The following is a 23305-nucleotide window of genomic DNA, read 5'->3' on the forward strand; positions in this document are numbered from 1 at the left end:
AAGTTCTGGTTGAAGCTTTTTCAACACTATAATTGGAATGCCATTAGGGCTAGTTGCTTTACTGGAATTAAGGTTCTTGATTAGCTTGGCGACCTCATGCACAGATATTTGTATGTTGCATAGCATGTTGTCTGTTATAGGAGGAAATATGGGGAGTTGATGGCCTTCATCGCATAGGGTAGAATTAGCTGCAACGTTTTTGGCAAATAGTTTGGCCTTGTCTGATGCTGACGAGATGACCTCAGGTCCATTGATGATAGTTGGGATAGAACGCACGCTTCTGTTTAGGATCCTATTTGTTATTTGCCAAAATTAGTGGGAACCAAGCTGCTGCTCAGCTACTTTGGATTTAACGAATTGCGCGTATAGAAATAGTGATTTCTGTGCGCGATGGCAGTAGCACATTCTGGGGAGAACCCTGGCTGGCTGTTAGGTTTCTGTTGGAATTTTTGGGATGGTATGAATCGGTCAATGCCTACAATTAATCATTCGATCAGGTCTGATACTATAGAGGACACATCCTTTTTAAACATGGAATGCAGGGGTAGATCAGATATGAATGTGCAGAAGCTATCCCAGTCAGCCATAGAGTATTGATATACAGTACGGTGGAGAGGTATGTCTGAGGACTTATTACATTTCATTTTATCTTAACTGATACAACGGAGTGGTCGGAGGATCCCAAAGGAGGTAGAACGGAACATGAACATAGCTCAGGAGAAGGGCACATGGGTGGGTTTGTGAACAATCTGGGTGAGGTCATAGGCAATGGCAAAATCATGACAGAACCTCCCCTCATCATCTATCTTATTTGAGTGGGTCCGCCATTCCACATTATGGACATTTAAGTCACCGCAGATGTGAATGTTAGCCGAAGGATGAGCAGATAGTATGTATATATATGTATAGATATGTATAAATATCTATATATATGTATGTATATATATGTATATATATGTGTGTATATTTATATATATGTATGTGTATATATGTGTATATTTATATATATGTATGTATATATGTGTATATTTATATATATGTATATATATGTGCATATGTCTATATATATATACATATGTATATATGTATATGTCTATATGTGTATGTATATATATATATGTGTATATGTCTGCGTATATGTGTATATATCTATATATGTACGTAAAGTAAAATAAAATCTCTTTCTGTAAACATAGGTCCAAATTTAATTATGGCAATTTTGAAATTACATAGTTATTACTTTTACCTTTTATATAGATATATAATTTTTCTTCAACTTTATCTTTTTTTTTCTACATACTTCTTAATAATTTATAATTTAATAATCCTTTATTTTAATTCTTTATTTCTTCTTTGCATGACCGGTTTTTTTATCTGCAATTACTGATTTATTCTTTAAACTTTCTTATCTATCTAATATATCAATCTACCCACACTTTCATATCTTGTATGTATATTTACTTATATTTTACGATATGCATTTACTTACTTTCTTTCTTGCTTTTTCCTGAATTTGCAGATACCGGCCATCCTCTCCCCTTAAATAATTTTTATTTTTTTATTTTTTTATATTTTATATTTTATTTTTTATTTATTATTATTTATTTATTATTTATTATTTTCTATTTATTTATTAATTGATTTATTTATTTTCTATTTAGTGTCTTCTAACAACTTTTGCTGACATTTTTTTAAGTGATGACCTGTACATTTCAGTTGACCTATATTATTTTGCCCTATATATATTTTTTCGTGCCCTTTAACATTTCCTGTCTGGGTCATTTTGACATTTGTTTTTCTATTTTATATTTAATTTTATCACTATTTAATTTTTTTTTCTTCTTCTTCTTCCCTGATCTTTCTTATTTATAATTATGTCTTAGCAGTAGAGTGAAAAGCATATCTTATTTTTCTTTTATTAATATTATTGGAATTTTTTCCCTTTTTTCCCTTGTACACATTTTTGTGAATTATTCCATGGATTTCTGCCTTTGGATTATTTTGGACCATCTTCCAATTACGGGATTTCCTTGGATTTTACTTGTGCAAATGGAAATTCAATTAACTTTCTTGAAGTTATATATTTGGCTTTTACCGTCACTGGATTATTTATCTTCCACCAGACTATCCATTCATGTGTAATCACATTTTTCTTCACCATATTCCCTCTGCTTCACTTTTTTGTTATCAAGTAAGATCTTTGACTTACTTGTTGTTTCATTAAATACTTCTGCATGCAAAATCCGATTCTGCATTTTGCTAATTCCTACCCTCTGATGAGAAGGAAAGTATTTCTTCGAAACTCCGCGGATTAAGGACAATCCATTTATCTAGTGTTTCCTTTTCAGATTAAATATGTTTTTAACTCTTTTTCAACGTGTTTTTTAACATGTTTTATTAACTGTTTGCTCGTATATATCTATGTATATATATATATATATATATATATATATATATATATATATATATATATATGTGTGTATGTGTGTGTGTGTGTGTATATATTTGTGGATATATATATGTGTATATGTCTATATATGTATGTATATATATGTGTGTATATGTCTATATATATGTGTGTGTGTGTGTGTGTATATGTCTATATTTTGTTTTGGCAACCTACAATCTGTCATTCGAACAAGTGGCCCACCCAACGCATGTAAGATCTGATTACAAGGGTCTCAACACTAGAGCAACATGCTCTCACATGGACTTCAGTATCGGGTACTTGTACTTGCAAATCCACATCGATAAGTGGCGAAAGCTTTTACGTGAAAGTTGTGATGCTCTAGAGAAAAGAAAGCAGGCCCACAGCAATCTGAAGTGAGAGCTTCACAAAGGTTTAATTGACGGTCTTAACCATGACACATAGAGCTGAAAATGTGAACGAGTGCTTTTGTCAAAAGCTGGCTACGTCAACCACCTTAAGTCGCACAAAACTCTGTTAGTCCAAACCAAACGATCTGTTTAGCATGCAGCAAAGTTTGCAAGTCTACTGCTGGTCTGATAAGACATGTGATTGTTCATAAGAATGCCCTTCAACCTCCAGAGGAAGTCAACTCGATGGAAATTGCTCAATTTGTATGTCACATCTGATTCAAGATGTCCAAATCTGCGGCGAGAGTGCAGAGTCATCTGAGATGGCATGGACGACAAGATTGGGAGAACTCAATGTGACGGCGATCATCTAGAAAGATGCAGCAATCATCATATGTCTATATAAATATGTATATGTACATATATATGTATACATATGTGTATATATAAGTATGTGTATATATATGTATGTATATATATGTATATATATATGCATGTATATATATGTATGTGTGTATATATGTATGTATATATGTGTATATGCATATATATATGTATGTATACATGTATATATATGTATGTACATATGTATATCTATATGCATGTATGTATATATGTATATATATATATATGTATGTATATATATATATATGTATGTGTATATATATATATATATATATATATATATATATATATATCCACCGAATATATGTCAGCCTATGTCACCATAACATATATTGAGCGAGTTTCTAACAGTATTTCGTCTAGTTTTTTTATTTTAAACTCCTTTTCTCAAACTTACTGTGTCAAAGAGAGAGTCGGGCGCCATTTTTAATTTTCCAATAAATCGGTAAATACTGTATGTTTTTCGAGCTGAATAAACATGTTACATTAAATAAAAACACTTAAAACATATCCAGGTAGAAAAGTAACTTATCTTGCCTTTGATAACCTTTATTTGTTATATATTTGTTTTTTGTTTTTTTGACAACTTTTTCGAATCTATGTGTACAGTAATACAAACCCGATTCATCTTTATTGTTAAATAAAACTTTGTTATAAATGTTAAAGTTCGTTTGTTTATTATGCAGAATGACACTTTTATTATTGTCGCTTTTGGTGAGATTTTAGTGATTTTTATCCATGTGCATGTTGCTGATATGACGTTAGCATTGATAAGGATCGGCCATTCCTCGTTACCAACCATTACGCTCACTCGCCTTATATAAGATATTTGTACAAAAGAAGACCTTTATTCCAGATCTTGTTAAATGATTTGGATATGTAAAAGTCTACAACTCTAGTTTCTCCCGCCTTGTCCAGTTTATACGTTCAGAGATATTCACTAAGATGTTCTAGTCTAAATCCATACTATCAGAAGAAAATTTAGCATTTATGAGGTGGTGTATACTAGCGTTTGCTTGATTAATGACTCAAAGATTTTAGCAAAGACAGGAAGGAGAATAATAGTGGAGTGAGTCAATTCTTTCACCAGAATTCTTGAATCTGGAAAGAATGGGAGCTGAATCAGCATTGCATTTCTTTTCTCCCTTTTTTTTTTACAATAATCAATGGGATAATATCGCAGTAATCGTTAATAATGGAGATTTGATAAAGCGTCTTACTTAAGGGGGTGGTTTATCAAGAGTTTGTTTATGTTGGACTTGAAGACATCCAAGTTGTAGTCAGTTGGGAAACAGGCAAACAGAAAAGAGTTCCACAGGTGTGTAGTTCTAAGAAAGAAGCTTTGTTCATGGAATCTACGTTTTATTTTAGGCGATAAAGAGTGGAGGAAATTAATGACAGTGGTTTCAGCAAGACGGGTGTTTTTTGTGAAAGATTGGCGAGGGGGGGCAGAGATTGTAGCTCAGACGAGCACTTACCATGGAAATAACGATAAAACAAAGACAGGCTCGCAACGTCTCTTCTGTGGGAGAGAGGTTACAGGAAAGAGAAAAGGGCACCCCCCCCATCAAGCTACAAAGTCTATTTTGTACTCTGTCAAGGCAGGATAAGCTGTTTTTAGCAGCTACTGCCCAGATGTGGCAGCAGTATAGCAGGGATAAGTTCAGGCCTGTAACATAATGCTATATATTACATATTTCCTTCTCATTTCTGTAGATAGTTGTGTTGGAGCATTGACAATGACATTGGTTTTTAACAGTCAGTGATGAATGAAATCCAAGGTTCAAGGTTTGAATTATGCAGTCTACCGATCAGCCACACTGATGAGTCTAAATGAAAACGAAACAAGCTTGGGTATGGATATAAATGTATGTGGGGGGGAGCACGAAAATGTATGCATAGCTGCATGTGTACTAGGCACATCTGTGATTCACTGAGTCATAATCACTAGTTATTCTACATCAATATCATTTGAAAATTCATACATTGTGACATTCTTTTTGTATATATAAAAATAAAATTACTATTATTATTATTTTACTCACTAGGAGTTCTCATCAGAGATTACTTACTGATAGCAACTAGTGATGTTTTATGGATTTTGGATGACAGCAAGTCTCCCTAGATTTCCAGTACTTTTCACCTCTTTCAATAACCATTTCAAAAGACTTTGTGTTATATTGTTGTTCTTTAGCTATGATCACATAATAGTATCTGTGTTGTGGTGGTCAGTTCCAAGGGTTAGAACGATTATTATGATTAATTGTTAAATTATTTAGATTAAAAGGATATTCAGAAAAATGTTTTAAAAGAAAAGAATGTTAGTTAAAATATTTATGTTAAATATTTAACTGACATTTAACTAATGTTTATGTTAAATAGTTAACTGGGGAATTTTGGCTTAAGGAAAAATTATATGAATAGAGGAAAAGCATAAACGAAGCTAGTTTTGGTTTAGTAAACAACGATATGGCTTATGTGACACACAAGATTGTCCTCTGGCTGACGTAATAGATATGCAAGCCAGGAGAAATCAGAATTAGATGTAGTCTGTAACAGGAAGTTGAAAAGACAAGTTGTGTAGTTAGCTAGCTACTGAGTTAGTTAGCAGACAGGAGTTGTCTCTGTGGTCTGATAGAAGCATCTACGGACCAACTAAGGATGATGTAAGGGAGAAAATTAAGAACTGCAAACTCCGAGACGTGGAACATTTGTAAATAAAGATCTGGAAATGATAACTCGGCGTTTTGGGTGTTCCATTCGAAAGAAGATGCTTTCATTTCAGGTACCTTCCGCCAGGGGAGAGGGAGACAATGAATAATGTATATGACCTGTCGGGTGTCAAGCAGATAAGGGTGCTTCGTCATTGTTAAAGATTGTCCATTTATTGCCCTGTTTATTGTTGTCGTGAATATGTAAAAGCACCCACATACACATAGAAAGACTATTAAATGTACACATGACCGATCGACACGTACAGACACCCCATACACAATGGATAGACGATACACGAGCATCGATTACAGACACATGTATACCTTATATATATTAGACATACATAGACACAGTTATATAATCCCAAAATATATTTGCACTGTTGTAATACCGCATGCTATTTGTCTTCTCAGGATTTGAGGTGGCAATAAGCCTACCAAGGCCCCTGTACTCATCACACTCTTCCTGTAACCCAGAAATATGGGTATTTTGATGCATAACCTAATTATTTCAAGGACAATTTGTCTGAGTCACAAAGACACAAACTTTTTTTACTTCTGCTTCGATTGTATTTTTTTACTTCGGTTGTATTTTTTTAAATTAAGTCATTACTAAATTTTTAACCAGCCATGGAAAAATTTGTTACACTAGTTCTGCTATCCCTAAGTCAAAAAACTTTAACAATTTGAAATAATCTTTCTTCCTCGACTGCTTGCAAACGGGATCTTTCTACAGACTTGGATTGCACACACATTTTAAATTTTTAACTTGGATCTATTTGTCAACATTCTAAATCCGACTTCTTATGATCATTTCATCTTGAAAATATCCTTTCATCTGGATTTTTAATCTTTACTCTTTAATTCACCTTTTTCCTTTTTCATTTCTTTCCCCCATTTCATGAACTCTTTGCACTAAAACATTTATTGCATATATGACTAGTTTTCATATAATTCTGTTTCAATTTATGCTAATACCAGCAAATTCATATTTTATTTGCTATAATATTCATTTGCTAAAACCTTTCCTCTGATGAGAAGTATGCATGTCTTTGAAACTCCATGGATTAAAGAAATCTTAATATTTCTTATTTGAGTATCCTGTCGAACGAAAAATTATTCTAAAGTATAATTTACAGTCTTAAATTGTTTTCTTCTATGACAAGCTCTATTTCCTATTTTGGTTGTATTGAGCTTTTTTTATTTGGTTGGGATTACTATATGAATATAAATATTTTTATTTGCTGTAAGTTTACAGAAGCTTTTGACTTGTAAACATAATTTTTACTCCTTTATATATATATACTAGCAAAGATACCCGTGCTTCGCACGGAGCTTTATTGCGCACTCGGGTACCAAAATCTGTGGGCACCTTTCCAGTAAGTTGATGTTGTAAGAGCAACGATTGCATAAGGTGATTAACATTTTAACTACCTCTTGTAGTGACTGAAATTCAATCAGGAACTTCACAAAACATTTTCATCAAAAAAGAAGGTTACTTGATGTTACATAGTAAATTTTTCATTGAAGTAATTTTCAACTCTTGCTTAAATTTTATCTTGCACATTCAATACTAAAAACTTACCACAATCAGATCATGTCAGTTTTTCCTCATATCCATTTCTCGAACTTTTCACTGAAGAGCCTCAGGGTAAACTACATTTCTGCTGCTTTGATTTGGAGCCAGAATGTAGAGTTTTTCTGAACTTCCTGTCCGGCTGATGAAGACGTAGAACATACCGTGACTGAAGCAGTCTGATGTCAAGTCTACGCCAATGGTGTTAAATGTTTGACCTTGACTTTTGTTTATGCTCATTGCAAAACACACCTTCACAGAAAATTGGAGTCTCCGGAATTTAAATGGAAATTCTGAGTCCGATGGAACTAAGGGGATCCTTGGCAGTAGAACGGTTTCGCCTTTGTAGGGACCACAGGAAATGGTGGCCTCAAGTACATTGGTGTGCAATCTGGTGATAACACATCTGGTTCCGTTTGTTGTTTTTGGCGGTTCCAAGGATCGAAGAATCATGATTGGCGATCCAATTTTGAGATTTAAAATGTGTGGAGGCATTCCAGATATCTCCAAAGAGTTTAAAAACTCCACAGGGTAGTGAACAGCTTCATATTCATTAGTAGCCGAATCAACTGACTTGTATTGCTTTGTGTCTCCTGGAAATTCATCCATTATTGAATTGTTCAAATGATTCACATTGCTGTTTAATGGCGAAATAATAGCCCTCTCAGCAAGCCAATCCGGTCATTTTCCATTGTTTTGCAGGTCTGGGTACACTTTGTCTTTCAGTTGCTTCTGATTACCGACACATTTACCAAGCGCAGTTGGAATCTTAATTGTGTCAGGTGAAGAAGTGATAGGAAACTGACCATTACCGATTTGGAGAAGCAATTTTGAGAAGTCTGCTGCAGCTGTGTTATCAGAGATATAGGCTCTCATATTAGTAGTCAGTCTCTTCACTATAACGTGCCTCCAGAGATAGGATTGTTTCAAACTTGCATTGACAATATTAGCCCTTGTGCCATTTTTAACCACTGGGAGGATTTGACGGAAATCACCGCAAAATAAGGTTGGAATGCCACCCATGGGATTCTTGTTTCCTGTGATGTCTTGCAGTGTTCGGTCAATTGCTTCATAAGCACTCTTGTGCGTCATTGGGGCTTCGTCTACAATGATTGCAGAGGTGTCTCTAATTACATTTGCCAAGGCTGAGTTACCAGTAATTTTGCAAACTGGCTGATCCATTCGATGAGTATCCAAGGGTACTTTAAAAGTGCTGTGAAGAGTGCGGCCACCTTGTAGTAGAGTAGCAGCAATGCCACTGGATGCTGTTGCAAGCACAATCTTTCTCATGGATCTAATCTTTGCAAGGATCAAATTGATTACAAAAGTCTTGCCCGTACCACCTGGAGCATCAAGAAACATCATGTTTTTGTTCATTTCACCTTGTGCTTCCAACATTGCCATGAATGAATTGTAAACTTCTCTTTGAGAATCGGTCAGTTTTTCTTGCATATTTTCTGCTTGTAGGGAAAGTTCTTCAAGATTATAAGTAACTTCACGTTGATACTCTCTCGCGAGTCTTTCATCTCTCCCTTGCGTTGGTGCAGGTAATCCATAGCTTGCCAATGGTTGACCGCACATAACGAGAACTTTTTCTTCAATTAGACAAAGAGTTTTATTGTAGATGTCCTCATTAAAATCTGCTTCTGGATTGTTAACTTCTTGCCTGTATCTGTGAAGAATGTCTTCAGATATTACATCACGAAAAGCCATCCAGATCTCAAGAGGATTGCTTGGCTCACAGGCTGTTAAAATTATCACAAATAGGCTTCGCAAATTTGAAGGTGATTGAGTGGCACTTGCCTCTCCTACTGCTTGATGCAAGTGATGGTCATTTTCTAGAAGGCCTCGAGCAAGGCACGCTGCTCTGTATGTTTCAAACACCTGACCATTGTATGCTCGCAAATCTTGAAATGAAGTTGGACCAGCAACCTCATTGAGCAACAGGCGTAAGAAATAACACTCCCCTGCTTTTGGACTAATCGTGTAGATTCTCCCAATGCATGGTGCCTTCCATACATCATCATTTTCAGTACCTTCAACTTGTACCCCACGCATTCTTCTCATCCATTTCTTTGTCGATTTGTTCCAAGTGTAAAACTCAGGGACTTCTACGTATTTGAGACCCCTTGCAAAGTCATCCTCATGGCAGAGTTGAAAAAATGCTGTCAAAGTTGTGGCAGGTGGTGGACCTTGGGCTCGTTCCAGAGCAGTATCAGCTGAGAACATGACATGCTGCCCATTTTCAAGATGAACAGAAAGTTGTACAATTGGGGGGAAATGTTCATGGATGGGATGTTCCAATATCCTCCAGGCCGCCTCTGAACTGCCGACATACCTTGCATTCTGGAACTGCTGGATCTCATCCACAATGTGACTTTGTACTTGGCCTTGTTGGTTAGCTGCTCCATCAGTTCTTTGTAGTTCAAACACTGCTTGATCACATCCTTTATTCACGTATTTGAGGACATATTTGATGCTTTGGATCGAGCTGCAAATTTCTACGTTAATGTGAGCGTTGAACTGCTGAAGGAGGACCTTGTTGTACGGAACAATCCACTGGTTTGTTATTTCTTGATTAACATACCGACCATTTCTCTTCATCCTTATTGTACCAGTCTGGCCTCCATCTTCTGGTTTTCTTCGCCTGTACTTGGGGTAAGAGTCTTGGCCTTGCTCGGTACACTGAAGAAATTCTTTTGGGTATTTTTTGGAACATTTGTTGTCAATCATACATGGACAATTTGGATTAAATGGTCCACAAGGTCCATGCACCATATGTGCCATCACTTTAGCATGAAGATTAGGATCTTCCTCTTTGTTAGGGATCTCTGCAGATATGCAGAGATCCATTTTTTCTGGTAGAAGTTTGTCCTCTGGGGCCTGCCAGGTGAGGATGTGTGCATGCGGCAGTCCTCTTTTTTGATATTCAATACTGTACAGGAAAGCCCTCAACCTGCCAAATCCTCCCTTTTTAATAAATTCAAGTAACTTTTTTAGCTTCTGCCTGAAAACCCTGGCAACAATATCTGGACGATCCTGAGGGTCTTGCCCTTGAAGACAATTTTCTGTAATTTCTGTCCACTTTGGATTTGTTGTGAACGTGATGAAGAGGTCGGCTCGGCCCATTCGCCGAACATATGCCATGGCATCACTTTGACGCTCAAACATGTATCGAGGGCCTCCTGTATAAGTTGCCGGAAGTACAACTCGTTGACCAAACTGTTCTGGATTCCCATCCTCCCTAAGAATTGAATCTCTCAAGTTGCTATAATTGTCAGCTCTCAGGGTCTGTTGCTCACGCCTCAGGAACTGTAAACGTTCTGTTTCAATCTTGCAGTACACATCCACCAGCCATTGTTGAAATAGCCTTCGGTACCAGAGAAAATAGTTTCCAGGCCGAGTCATTAAATGGTACGAATAAAATTGCTGTTGGGTAACTTTTCGCCCATTGGATGCCTTCATGTAGATGTTGTAAGATGGAGAACCATAGGGGTACATTAACGGGTACATTAAAGTATCGTAGAGGGGATGTAGTTCGGAGATCCATTTTAATGTATCATTTCTAAAACGCAAGACAATATCCCGGTTAGCTGTTGGTTCATTCTCCATTAATATTCCAATCTCATACGTTGTTGTTGGAGCATTGAATCGCCGTGGATGCTCTTCTTGCGGCCTTCGGTCTTCCCTTATGACAACTTTATGTTCTACCAAGTGTTCTTCTTCAATCCTCTCCTTTGTTGTTTTCAGCTGACAAATTAAGCTGTTGTTCTCATGTAAAAATTCAGTCAGACTTTGGAGAATGTCTCTATTGAGTCTACTGTCACGTCCCCGATTATGTAGTTCCTCTTCCAGACTATCCAAGAAGTAGACTTGAATAAACTTTGCTGTTTCATCTTCAGGTGGTAAAAGACTCCCAATCTGGTGGCAAACCTGGCCTCGAATTCTAAAAGAAGGATTCCACCCATGTACTGCCGCAATTTTGTGACCAAATGATGTCATTGCAAAACAATTGTTATAACTGCGTAGATTTTGCAGAAAATCTTTAGAGATGGGACCATTGCCGGAGAGCAAATCTTGAAGCAACTGAGGCAGTGGTGGAAAGCTATCAAGCACAACTTTGCCAGAAGAAGAACAACAACCAGGGGTTTCTCCTTTAAATTTTACAGCTGAGCAATGTTGACATACTTTGTCCATTTTTCCTATATCAGCTGTAGTGAGAGAGTCATTTTTGTTGTAGAGCAATCCTTTTCTATTGCAGTGTTCTATTTCATGGTGTCTCAAAGCAGTCATTCGTTGTCTAGCTGCCTCGTTTTCTGTCAATTGCTGGGGCAAAGTCATACTCTCTCTCCATGCAGCCTCTCGTTGCCCTTGGTATAGGCGAAAGCTTCGTTGGGTTTCCGATTCATTCTGATGTCGTTGAGCCACTCTCAACTGACCTTGTGTACGTCTACTTACCTCATATAATTCATTCGATCGTAATATTGCTTCTCTTTCCAGTGCATATCTTTGCCTTTCTTGAATTTCATCTTGTGATGAATTTAACCGCCTTACAGCATGTCTAGTTCTGTCAGCTTCACGTTGGGTTTCTCTTTCCAAATCTGACAGTCTTGCTCTCCTTTCTCTTTGACGTATCCTGTTAAGTTCTAGACGTCTTTCTCTATCTGAATTGTTTTCATTGGAGCGAATTGCAGCAACTCTTAGTCTATTAGCTTCCAATCTTTCCATTCTTTCTTCCTCACTTTCGTTTCTACTTCGTTTGGGTGGCATAATTTCGGTTTTAAACGGAATTGTTTAACGATATTAATGATTGTAAATTAATTAAGCGTAAAGGAAATGTATACTAACTGAAATGGACGAACTATAAATAATATTTCTGAATAGTACAATTATAAACAATTATATTGTACCTATTTACTATGCCTCCCCACGGGACAGAGTTAGACACCAGGGTCGTTTTTTAACGTGGAGAAAAGGTATAAAAATAAAAATTGTCTCAGTCGTGAAGGATTTCTCCTCCACCGAAAGAGAACAAGAAAATGAAGTGCAGCATCTGAAGAACAGATACTACACTTTGATCTTGACCAAAAGGAATGAATAAAAGCGACCTACGTGTGACTCATTACTTCCGGGTGTAAACGTCACAGTCTAAAAGTAATAATTAAAAAAAAAAGTAAATGTAAAATAAATGTAATACCAACTTAGGTTAACTAAGTAAACAGTACAATTAAAACAGTTCTATTAAAACAAATAATTACTAAGATCTAGGTAATTGTTAGTCTCATTGTTATGGTTTTAAAGAAAAAATGTGTAAAAAAAAGTTCTGCTTTTGTGAGTACGTGTATTTCTTTTAAATTACATAACCTTTTTATTTTATTATTTTAAATTTATATATTTTGTTAGTAAACTGGAAGAAATTCAGTTGAATAAAACCTTGTTCGTGTTCTTTACGTTAAACTCATATTTTTATAAAAGGTTCATCCGGTTTAAAGAAAGCACTAAGTTTAAATAAGACTGGAAATAACTAATTCAATATATAAATAGAAAAATGAAATAAATATAAGCTTTAAGTCTTAAGATAGTAATAATCAAAATGTAATAAATTATTTGTAGTTCAAATCTATGATAAGACAGGCTTTCGAAATAGGCTCGACCAGAAAGATTAAATTGGAACGAAATTATAATCTCCGTGCCATTTTCAAAACAACTCCACAAAAGTAACGGTATCCTGCAGTTGGTTAAATGACAATGGTTGTAAGAAAAATGTAAAAGAAAATGCGCTTATCTGTTTATTTTGACCTGTTTTATTTAATTAAAAAAACATTGGCTATAACTGGAAGAGAGCGTTATGTTTTGGGGGTTGTTTAAAAAATAGAATGGAAATAAAGTTAGTTCCGTTTTAATTGTCTTTAATTGCGGCAAGCGCTAACAAAATCGAAAAATCACTGTTTACATTCGAAATGTTAACTTTTATAGGTTTACAGGTTTGCTGACAAGGCTGGGGGTGTTTAATACAATTATTTTACTAAATTGACTTTTTTCATTTAAAAATAAAATTATTTCTTTTTTAATAAAGTTTTATTTTAAAATATTTGTTTTTGTTTATTTATATAAAATTACGATAGTTGAATTGTATTCTTTCAATTATATTGGCAAGTAAAATATAAAATATTAAAACGGAACGAAATTGAAATTTCCATTACATTTTCAATACAATCCCAAAACATAAAGCTTTCCTCGTCAATGAATTGTTTTGATAATATACGTAAAGTGAAATAAATCGAATATAAAATTAAATGAAAATATATTAAATAATTAAATGTTAAATAGATTTTGTAAATAGTACAGTTGAAATGATTAGAATATTTCCAATATGTAATAAGGTCGAGGTAATTAGTTAAAGAGATTTAATATAATGTGATATGCAAATGAGCATAAGTCATTCGATATGGGGGTGGTTTGTAGACTAGTATATAAAGAAATTAGGCACAGATTCTTATGTCTCCTATAACAGAAACATCCTAAAATGGGTTCTAATGTTTCTCTACCAGGAGAGATCTACTCTCTTACCTCCTTTATATTTCGTTGATGATGGGGAGCTGTACACACAGACAGAAACACACGAACCCTATTACTTTATAAAAATATAGATATATATATATATATATATATATATATATATATATATATATATACTAGCAGAAGTACCCATCGTTGACTGGGTTCAAAAACAGCCTACAGAAAATGGACTGCGATTGATGAAAGTATGATAGGTTATGAAAAGGAGGGGGCTGTAAAGAGATAGGTTTTGATAATCAAAAATTTGACCCTAAGCAAAATATGATGAAAGTAAAGGTAATTTTCGCGAAAAATATATTTTTTTATATCAGCTTTGTTTCCATTCCAACAAAATGATGTTTCCTTACAAAGAGAAAATGTTATATATATATAATAATAGAAATATACAAGAAATAAATGTTACTATAGTCAATAAAAGTTACTTTTACAGTAGAAAAGTTCATTGGTTTGTATTTTTAAGTAGTTTGTAAAAATTTTTTTTTTTAATTCACGAACCGGTTTAAATAAAAAATCAAAATGGCAGCGACTTTGAAATGGAGAGCCCCATTTTCAATTTGAAGGAGAGGCACCTGAGCATTCTTTGTTAACAATTTAAGAGAGTTCTTTCAACGTAAGGAATATTTATAAACATATTTTAATGTTTTCCGTTATTTTGTGCTTGAGGAATATTCGATTATGGCATGTGTAGTTTATATAAAAATTAATTTAAGTAGTTATCGCCTCAAATTTTGTTTTAATTTCGGTTCGTTGAAATTATTTCAAGTAAAGAGCATTAAAAACTATTTCAAAACAAAACAAAAAACATGAACTGAACTTTTATTGACTATGGTAACATTTATTTCTTGTATATTTATTTTTTCGGGTAGTCGTTTGTTGGCTTTTCTGCTAAACACTCTTACTAAATAATATCGACGAAATATCGAAAAACAAAGAAACAAAAACAGTTTGGAAAAATAATGAAGCTTTACTTACTTTAGTAAAATAATCCGAAACAGCAAAATGGGATATTAAAAAGGTAAACACGCAATTATTTTAGTTTTTTTAAAGCAAAGAATCGATATAAATATGAATAAGAAGAAAATGGAGCCCTTTTCAAGCGGGGCAGCTTCGTTTCAGTTTTACAGTATTGAACGGTATAGTATTGCACCCTCGGATTCAGAGTTGTAATATTGTAATCTAAAGAACATACAGAAAGGGTTGTAATCAACTGAATTCTATCTAGTACACTGACAAAAAAAAAGCTTAAACAGATATATAAATAAAAATAAAAAGCTTATGTAAATGTTTTTAAAAAGCAACGTAATCACGTGAGCAAGATGTTTTCCTTCTTTTGACACGATAACAAGTAACGTTCTTATTTTTTATTATTTATCTATTTATCTATTTTCGAAAGAGTGCCACGTGCAAGTGGAGAAGGAAAAAAAAACAGAGTTATACAAAATTTGTGTCGAGAATTGTCTAAAGTTCCGACTTTTTTTTACTTTCACTTTAATAAGAACGTGAATTTATGAGGTGAATTTATTCGACACAATATGATTCAATTCAAAAAAAAAAATAAAAGCTAACGTGAATTAAGATTAAAGTTAAGGTGTTATTGTTGACCCTCATCCCTTTTAAAAAACCTTGTTAAACTTTGTGACATATTTACATTCAATGGAGGTCAGGCGCGAATGAACACCCAATAATTTTATTATACCATATTTCTTCAAACTGAAGCATAATTATCAAAGTATACTTACGCAAATAGATATGAAAAGTTTTTGTTAAAGTTTGTGCCATATTTCCATGGAGTACAGGCACGAACGCAGACGCCACCATTTTATTATACCATCCCTATTTAAGTTGAAACATACTTATCAGAGTATTCTTATGTACATCTATATCAAAAACCCTTGTAAACGTTTTTTTTTTCATTTTTTATTTCCATACTTTGGGGGCCAGGCGCGAACGCAGACCCCACAATTTTTATGAACCACCATTCTGCCGGATCAAACATACCCATTCCTGATCCTCGATACATCTTCGATCATTATATGTAATCAGTTTTTTAAAATAGTCAACCATATAGGAGCCTATTCGTGACCACACACACACACACACACACACACACACACACACACACACGTTCAGCTTTATATACATACATATATATATATATATATACATATACATATATATATACATATACATATATATATACATATATATATACATATATATATATATACATGCATATATATATACATATACATATATATACATACATATACATATATATATACATATATATACATATATATATATACATATAAATGTATATATATACATATATATACATATATATACATATATACATATATATACATACATATATACATATATACATATATATATACATATATATACATATATATGCATATATATATATATACATATATATATTCATATATATATATATTCATATATATATATATATATATATATATATATATATATATATATATCGGGCCCTATGTACTGGTCATAATTTTATGTGCATATATATATAAGCGAAATAAGACACTGATAGAATTCAGATGAAAACTCCTGATAGATATTACTTGAAGTAATACTTTCAAGGTGATCCTAACCACGAAACTAATAATAATAATAATATATATATATATATTAAAAAGTTTAACTCATGGTTAAGTAACCTACATCTAAAAATTTCAAGTGTTTAGACCTAAAATTGGCGGAGGAATTTGGTAGAGTCTGAAAAAAGTCAACTTTTTCAACTTTGATCTCTATGCAGCCAAATTTTCGCCCAGAAACTGATTAAAAAGCTTGCTGCATGCTTGAATACCCTTTATGTAAAATTTCAAATGTTTAGACCCAAATTGGCTGAATTGTTGGCTAGAGACTGCAAAGGTCAAATCTTTTGAACTTTGACTTCTTGACAGCCAAATTTTCGGACAAAAACAGATTAATAAGGCTTGTCTATGTCTAAATACACTTTATGTAAAATTTCAAATGTTTAGACCCAAAATTGGCTGAGTAATGTGGTACAGACCGCAGAGATCAAATTTGTTTTAACTTTAACACCAATTTTAATCCCTTGACATTTATTGTTTTGGGCTCAAATCAAATTAAATGTTTGACCCATTTCCAAGTAACCTATATCTAAAATTTCAAGTGTTTAGCTCCAAAATTGGCGGAGGAGTTTGGTAGAGTTTTCAAAGGTCAAATCTTTACACATTGACCCCTTGACAGTCAAATTTCTGCTCGAAAACCGATTAAAAAGATTTTCCCAAATCTCAATACTCCTTATGTCAAATCTTGAGTATGTAGACTGAAAATTGACAGAGTAGTTTTGTAGGGAAATATATACACGCACAAAGACAATTTCACAGGAACGTTTTTGATCCAGCGTTGAATCATCTTTGGGTGAGGGAACAAATGAACGCATAAGCTGGAAAAACTGAAAAAGAAATTTCAGTTGTCGTATGTGATCATTATTTGGAGACAGCGGGGCACCAGAGTGTTTTTGGGGTCATTAAGAAGCTGAATTCTTGGGTTAGAATTTGATTTACATGGAAAAGGGGTAGTATCACGACAAGCATTTTAAAATATTGTTACTGGTTTGATAGGCAATATTATTAATTCTAGGTTGTTGAGTAAATGGCTTCGAGTATTTTTTTTAATTTTAAAAAATGTGTTTCAGCATGTATTATTTTTGTATTACTAAGATTTGTCTTAAATCGGTGGGGTACAGTTATATTTCTTTTTCTAAATGTTGATAAATTGTACTAGAATTTATAATATGCATGATGAAGCAGCGGCATAGGGTAGTTGTTGTGTAACCAACATAACTATCTGTTTCAAAATTATTATGAAAGTTACACTCTCGCAAAGGGAATTTAAACTTATAGATAACATTGATTCTTTCTTATGCTTTTAGGGCAGGAGGAGCATTGTTTTTACTATAAGGTTTTTGGGTTTTAAATATTTTATAGTAAATAATGAGTCTAAGTTGATGAGAAGCATTTTTTCCTATAAACGACAATTGAACAGCTTAGGAGCTATTTGAGTTGCAATTTATTGAGTACTATGACTAGAAAATTGTAGGGACCAGTTGCCTTGTTGATAAGTTTGGCAACATCATAGACAGTTATTCGAAAGTCACCAAGAGTTTATTCGGTCATAGAGGGAAGTATAGGGGTATGTGGTTCTGATTGCAAAGGATGGAATTTGCTACAAAATTCTTTGTGAAAATTTTGGCTTCATAGGATGTCAAGGAGATCACCCCTGGTCTGTTAATAATTGTAATAGAAGTTTTACATCTGTTCAAGTATAACGTTGCCCAGGAACCAACACGTTGTATGCCGTCTATGTCGCAAAGGTGATCAAGAATAGAAAATAACTTCAAATTGCTTTTTTGTTGTTGTACAACAACTTATTTCGCCATTCTCTCGTTACCGCTGAGACGCCCCTCAGGTGATCGTCTTCTCGAGCGTCATTCACGCCTCTAACGTGATATCGGGCGTTCTAACATTAAAGTCTTTATTGTTCTCTTCAAGTAACGTCATTGCGCATGTATTTGTATACATGCATCTGCGCTATGCTACAGAAAACGTTGTTTATTATTCTTCAAAACTCATGGAAACCACGCCTCTGATCGGCCATTCTAGATTTAACCAATTAGCTATAAAAAATTTTTGTAGTTGTTGTGGTCTCATGCAGCCTTAACAGAAGTTTTGAGTTCAGAACATCCATTTCAATGAAACCAATTTAAATAGTGGTTTTTGTGCATGATGACACATTCAGGAGTGTACCATAGTTGCCTATTTAGTTTCTGTTGGCATACTTTAGAGAAGTATAAATATCTTAATATCAACAATGAACTACTTAGATGTATCGGCTATGACGTACGACACATTCTTTTTTAAAACAGATGTCAGCGAGATTTCAGATATGAAGGATTTTTAGTTGTGCCAGTCATCCCTTGAATATCAATAAATTCTGCAGTGAATATTGACATCAGGGAATTTGCTTAACTTTGTTCAAATTTTGATTGAATGATCCGAGGAATCCGAAGAAGACAGAAGAGTAGATGTGCACTGTTCAGAGCAAGGGGGTTTCTAGACATAAGGGTTAATACCATTATATCGTGATTCCAATCTTTGAAGGGGGACATAAAAATATTGTTTGAATATTGGGACGAGTATTCTTGTAATATATCTATTCTAATAAAGAAGCATTTCTGTCTGTTTATTTGTCTGGTTACAATATACACACACACACATTATATATATATATATATATATATATATATATATATATATATATATATATATATATATATATATATATATATATATATAAATGGCATCGTATATGATAAGATCATATGTTTTATATTGTTTGTTCACAAAAACGTCATACGACTTCATAGTAGATGACGTCATATGTAACGCCATCACAGATGTCATACAGCGTATAGTTTCGACCTGGCAACGCCGGGTGCTCTTTGTGTATAGATAGAGCTTAGGCGTCTGAACAATGTTTAGTGATTGTAATTTCGTATACCCATCTTAGCAGCAGACAAATAGCATAACGATTAGAAGTGCTGTCACCCAAGCAGTTGAGTTTCAATCCTGGCTTGAGCTGGTTGCTAGTCTAGCCGCACTGAACAGTCTGTGGATCATGGATATATATATATATATATATATATATATATATATATATATATATATATATATATATATATATATATATATAGTCATCCACATACAGTACTGTTTCGTTGTTTCACAGCTCATCAGTGCGGCTATATATTATTATAATTTATGTATCTATTTTTAGTATTTACTTCGATAGTGCTTGAAAAGTAAGTAGAGCTAGGTAGTAAGTTGTTTTTTTAAATATGGCAGTTAAGCTACACAGAATTTTCCGCGTCAGTCATTTCTTGGTTAGCCATAAAATAAGATTTTCTTATTTAAAAATAAAACTACTTAATCAATTTTTATGAATTTTTGGATCATGATAGTTTTTTTTCCGTCACGAGTATGATTTTTCTTTATTTTTGTTTTTAATATAGGTGGAATTCTGAACAAACAACTCAACGATTCACCTAAATAGTGCAGGGATTTTTTCAAGTGAGAATAAAAAGCTTGTTTTTTTTGTTTTGTTTTCAAATTTTAGCATTTTATTTATTTATTTTTTTTTTAAGCGCACGTAACAGGTGAAACGTTGACTACCAGGTCTTCCGGGGTTTTTTTCTTTTTCATTTTGACTCAAACTGATACTGTTTACCCGACATTATCAACATGCAGAAATTTAAATGTAATGTGAATAAACATCTTTCTGCCCAAATCCCTACGGACGTTGCTCTCTTATAAATCTGGCCACTATCACAGTAGTCTCTTCTGTTTCAGTGGCAATCATCATACAGATTTTCTTTATTTTTTTTTAATACAAGAGGAATTGTAGACAAGCACCTACATATATATATATATATATATATATATATATATATATATATATATATATATATATATATATATATGTATATATATATATATTGAAGGAATTCTGGACAAGCATCTCCAGGTCTTCCACTCTTTTACTGTTAGATTTATTTTGTTCTTGTACTAGCGAGAGAACGCGAACGCCCGGCCTTGCCAAGTCATAAAATAGGCTTCAATATGATATTTTAATTCATGCAGATTTCGTATTTATTATTACATTATTCTCTATTGATTATTATATTGTACCTAATATGTTTAGTGATTTCAAAAGTTTTAAAAAAAATGATTTGCGTGCCATCAGGTAGAATCGAAACCAAAACATTTAGTGTTCTTGCCGATGTAGCTATCGAGAGAGAGAGAGAGAGAGAGAGAGAGAGAGAGAGAGAGAGAGAGAGAGAGAGAGAGAGAGACAGACAGACAGACAGACAGAGAGAGAGAGAGAGAGAGAGAGAGAGAGAGAGAGACAGAGACAGGGACAGAGACAGAGACAGAGAGAGAAGAAAGTTTTAATATTAAACGACTTGAAGAAATGAATTGAATTTGGGCATACGCTGAAAGAAGTAAAAATATGTCGGCAAGTTAAAATGAACATTTTGAATTTCAAATTGCCAATATATGTCTGTTTTTTCTTATTATTCATCCATCCAAATATTTTAATCGTGTAAGCCACGCTAGGTGTGATCACTATTTCTTGTCAATTTCTGTCTTATTTGACAAGTAGTTTAAGAGTTTATCGGTTAAATAGACAAACACAGACAGACACATACATGTTTTATATATAGATTGCCATGTGTGTGTGTGTGTGAGAGAGAGAGAGAGAGAGAGAGAGAGAGAGAGAGGCATGTGTGTTCGTGTGCAGACAAATATGTTTTTTATTTTCTACATTTATCATAAGTATAAACTATTATGTAGCAAAAACGGCGGACCTAGTCGAGAATTACCCCCCCCCCATATATTAGTGTCGAATCAATAATAACCTACTGAAAAAAAATGCAAAAAAAATCGAAAGCCGTTCTTAACATTGGGAGGTTGGCGGTGTTTATTCCGAAAGGCGTTCTTAACATGGGGAGGTTGGGGTTGTTTATTCCGAAAACCGTTTTTAGGGGGTCGTTCAGGTCCGCCACAAAAACTTCTGACATTGACAAAAAAAAAAAAAAGAAAAGAAAAAGAAAAAAAGAAGAAAAAAAACCTACCTTAAAAAAAATGAGGATATTTGTATTAAAGTTAAAGGTGGAGCCATCCTGATGTTTTTTTTTATTATTTATCTCAAATCCTTCTTTAAATTTTAAATCAGCAAAGTAAATCCTTTATTTGTTCAAAAGAAAAAAAATTTCTTCATCTTCTTCGCTTTACTGGTAATATTTCCACTGTGATACTAAAATCCCAGTCATTTTCAAAGTATCAAAATATATACAACGTCATTTTTTTTTTTCTGTCGAAAAACTACAGCTATGCCATGGAGGGAAGGTCGTCATTCGAATGACATGAAACAACCCGAACTCAACAGGTGCGCACCTGTCAACAATGAAAAACTCAAAAAACACTTGAAGAAAGCAGCTTATCTACGGAAGCACATTTAAGCCAACATATGAACCCGACGATAAAAAAAAACTAATCATGGTTAATAGGATTAGAGTTAATTTAACAAAATATTTTATAGCTATTATTGGCCATCGTCAAAAGTGTCTCAGAGGGTAACCTATTTCTGATACTACTATTACCTGACTGATTGTAATCGTCAAATGACAAAAGATCTTTATCAAATTTTAACAGAAATTTGAGATCTGAATTCGGGAGAAGTCACGAGTGCTCCTCTCCCACCATAACCTCGGCAATGTAACCAAGGTTAGAGAATGAAATATAAAGTTAGTGAAGAATTGAAGTTCAAAATATGCAAGGAACGTTCCTCAATGAAATAGATCTTTTTCATGTAAGTTAAATGGAAAGATCAAGTATCATGGTGCAATTGTACTTGAAACAGAAATATTTATTTCCAACACGCCCCTATCATATCAAAAGACTTATTGTTGAGTTTATATGTCGTGCCTTTCGGCTCGTGTGGTAATAAAACTTCTCAAATGCACTTGTGATGTTAGGCTGTGTAAGGTGTTAACTTTTGTCAAAATCGCCTGTTCCTTCTTTCATCAGATTATTTCAATTATCGATTATCGATATTAAAATAAAATAATTTTATCAAATCAACACTAGATTATCTACAGTGCAATGTAGACTACAATGTATTGTTGACAGTCACTGCAGGGAGGCATATAAACCTTCCTCCCGGTGCATTACAATGGGCCAGGTCCCCAACAATAGCAGGCAATCGATTTGCTTAAAAAATAGGGGATTTCAATGATAATAAAAATATGGGAGTGTGAAACATTCATTGATCATCATTCAATCCCAGGCAACGTCGGGTCTCCCTGCTAGTATATATATATATATATATATATATATATATATATATATATATATATATATATATATATATAAATGCAGAGTTCAAGTGGTGGAAGTGAAAATGGAAGACAGTATAGCCTAAATTTTGTGAGCTGATGTTTCTGATAGAATTGCAAGCTCTCCTTCTGTACATCTGAGCTAAGTTGTATAGCAGTTGTGTCATGGGCGTCATGTTATATGGCAGTGAATGGTGAGCCTCCGCTCGGCTCTCTCTCTCTCTCTCTCTCTCTCTCTCTCTCTCTCTC

General features: G+C 33.8%; 1 protein-coding gene across 4 annotated transcripts in view; it reads right to left on the minus strand.

Annotated features, from left to right (window-relative positions):
• LOC145288034 (uncharacterized) overlaps window positions 1-23305 on the minus strand; it is a 164468-nt gene that overhangs the window by 39877 nt on the left and 101286 nt on the right. Inside the window, exon 1 of one of the 4 annotated variants that reach the window (XM_080136046.1) lies at window positions 21794-22327. The exons of the other annotated variants lie outside the window; for them this stretch is intronic. The gene's annotated coding sequence lies outside the window, so the exon portion shown is untranslated. Of the gene's footprint in view, window positions 1-21793; window positions 22328-23305 lie in introns of those variants that run through there. 4 annotated transcript variants of the gene reach the window in all.

Source organism: Euprymna scolopes, chromosome 11 (assembly GCF_053919585.1).
Source record: "Euprymna scolopes isolate OS-2025 chromosome 11, ASM5391958v1, whole genome shotgun sequence".
In the NCBI taxonomy this organism is placed as follows: Eukaryota; Metazoa; Mollusca; class Cephalopoda; order Sepiida; family Sepiolidae; genus Euprymna; species Euprymna scolopes.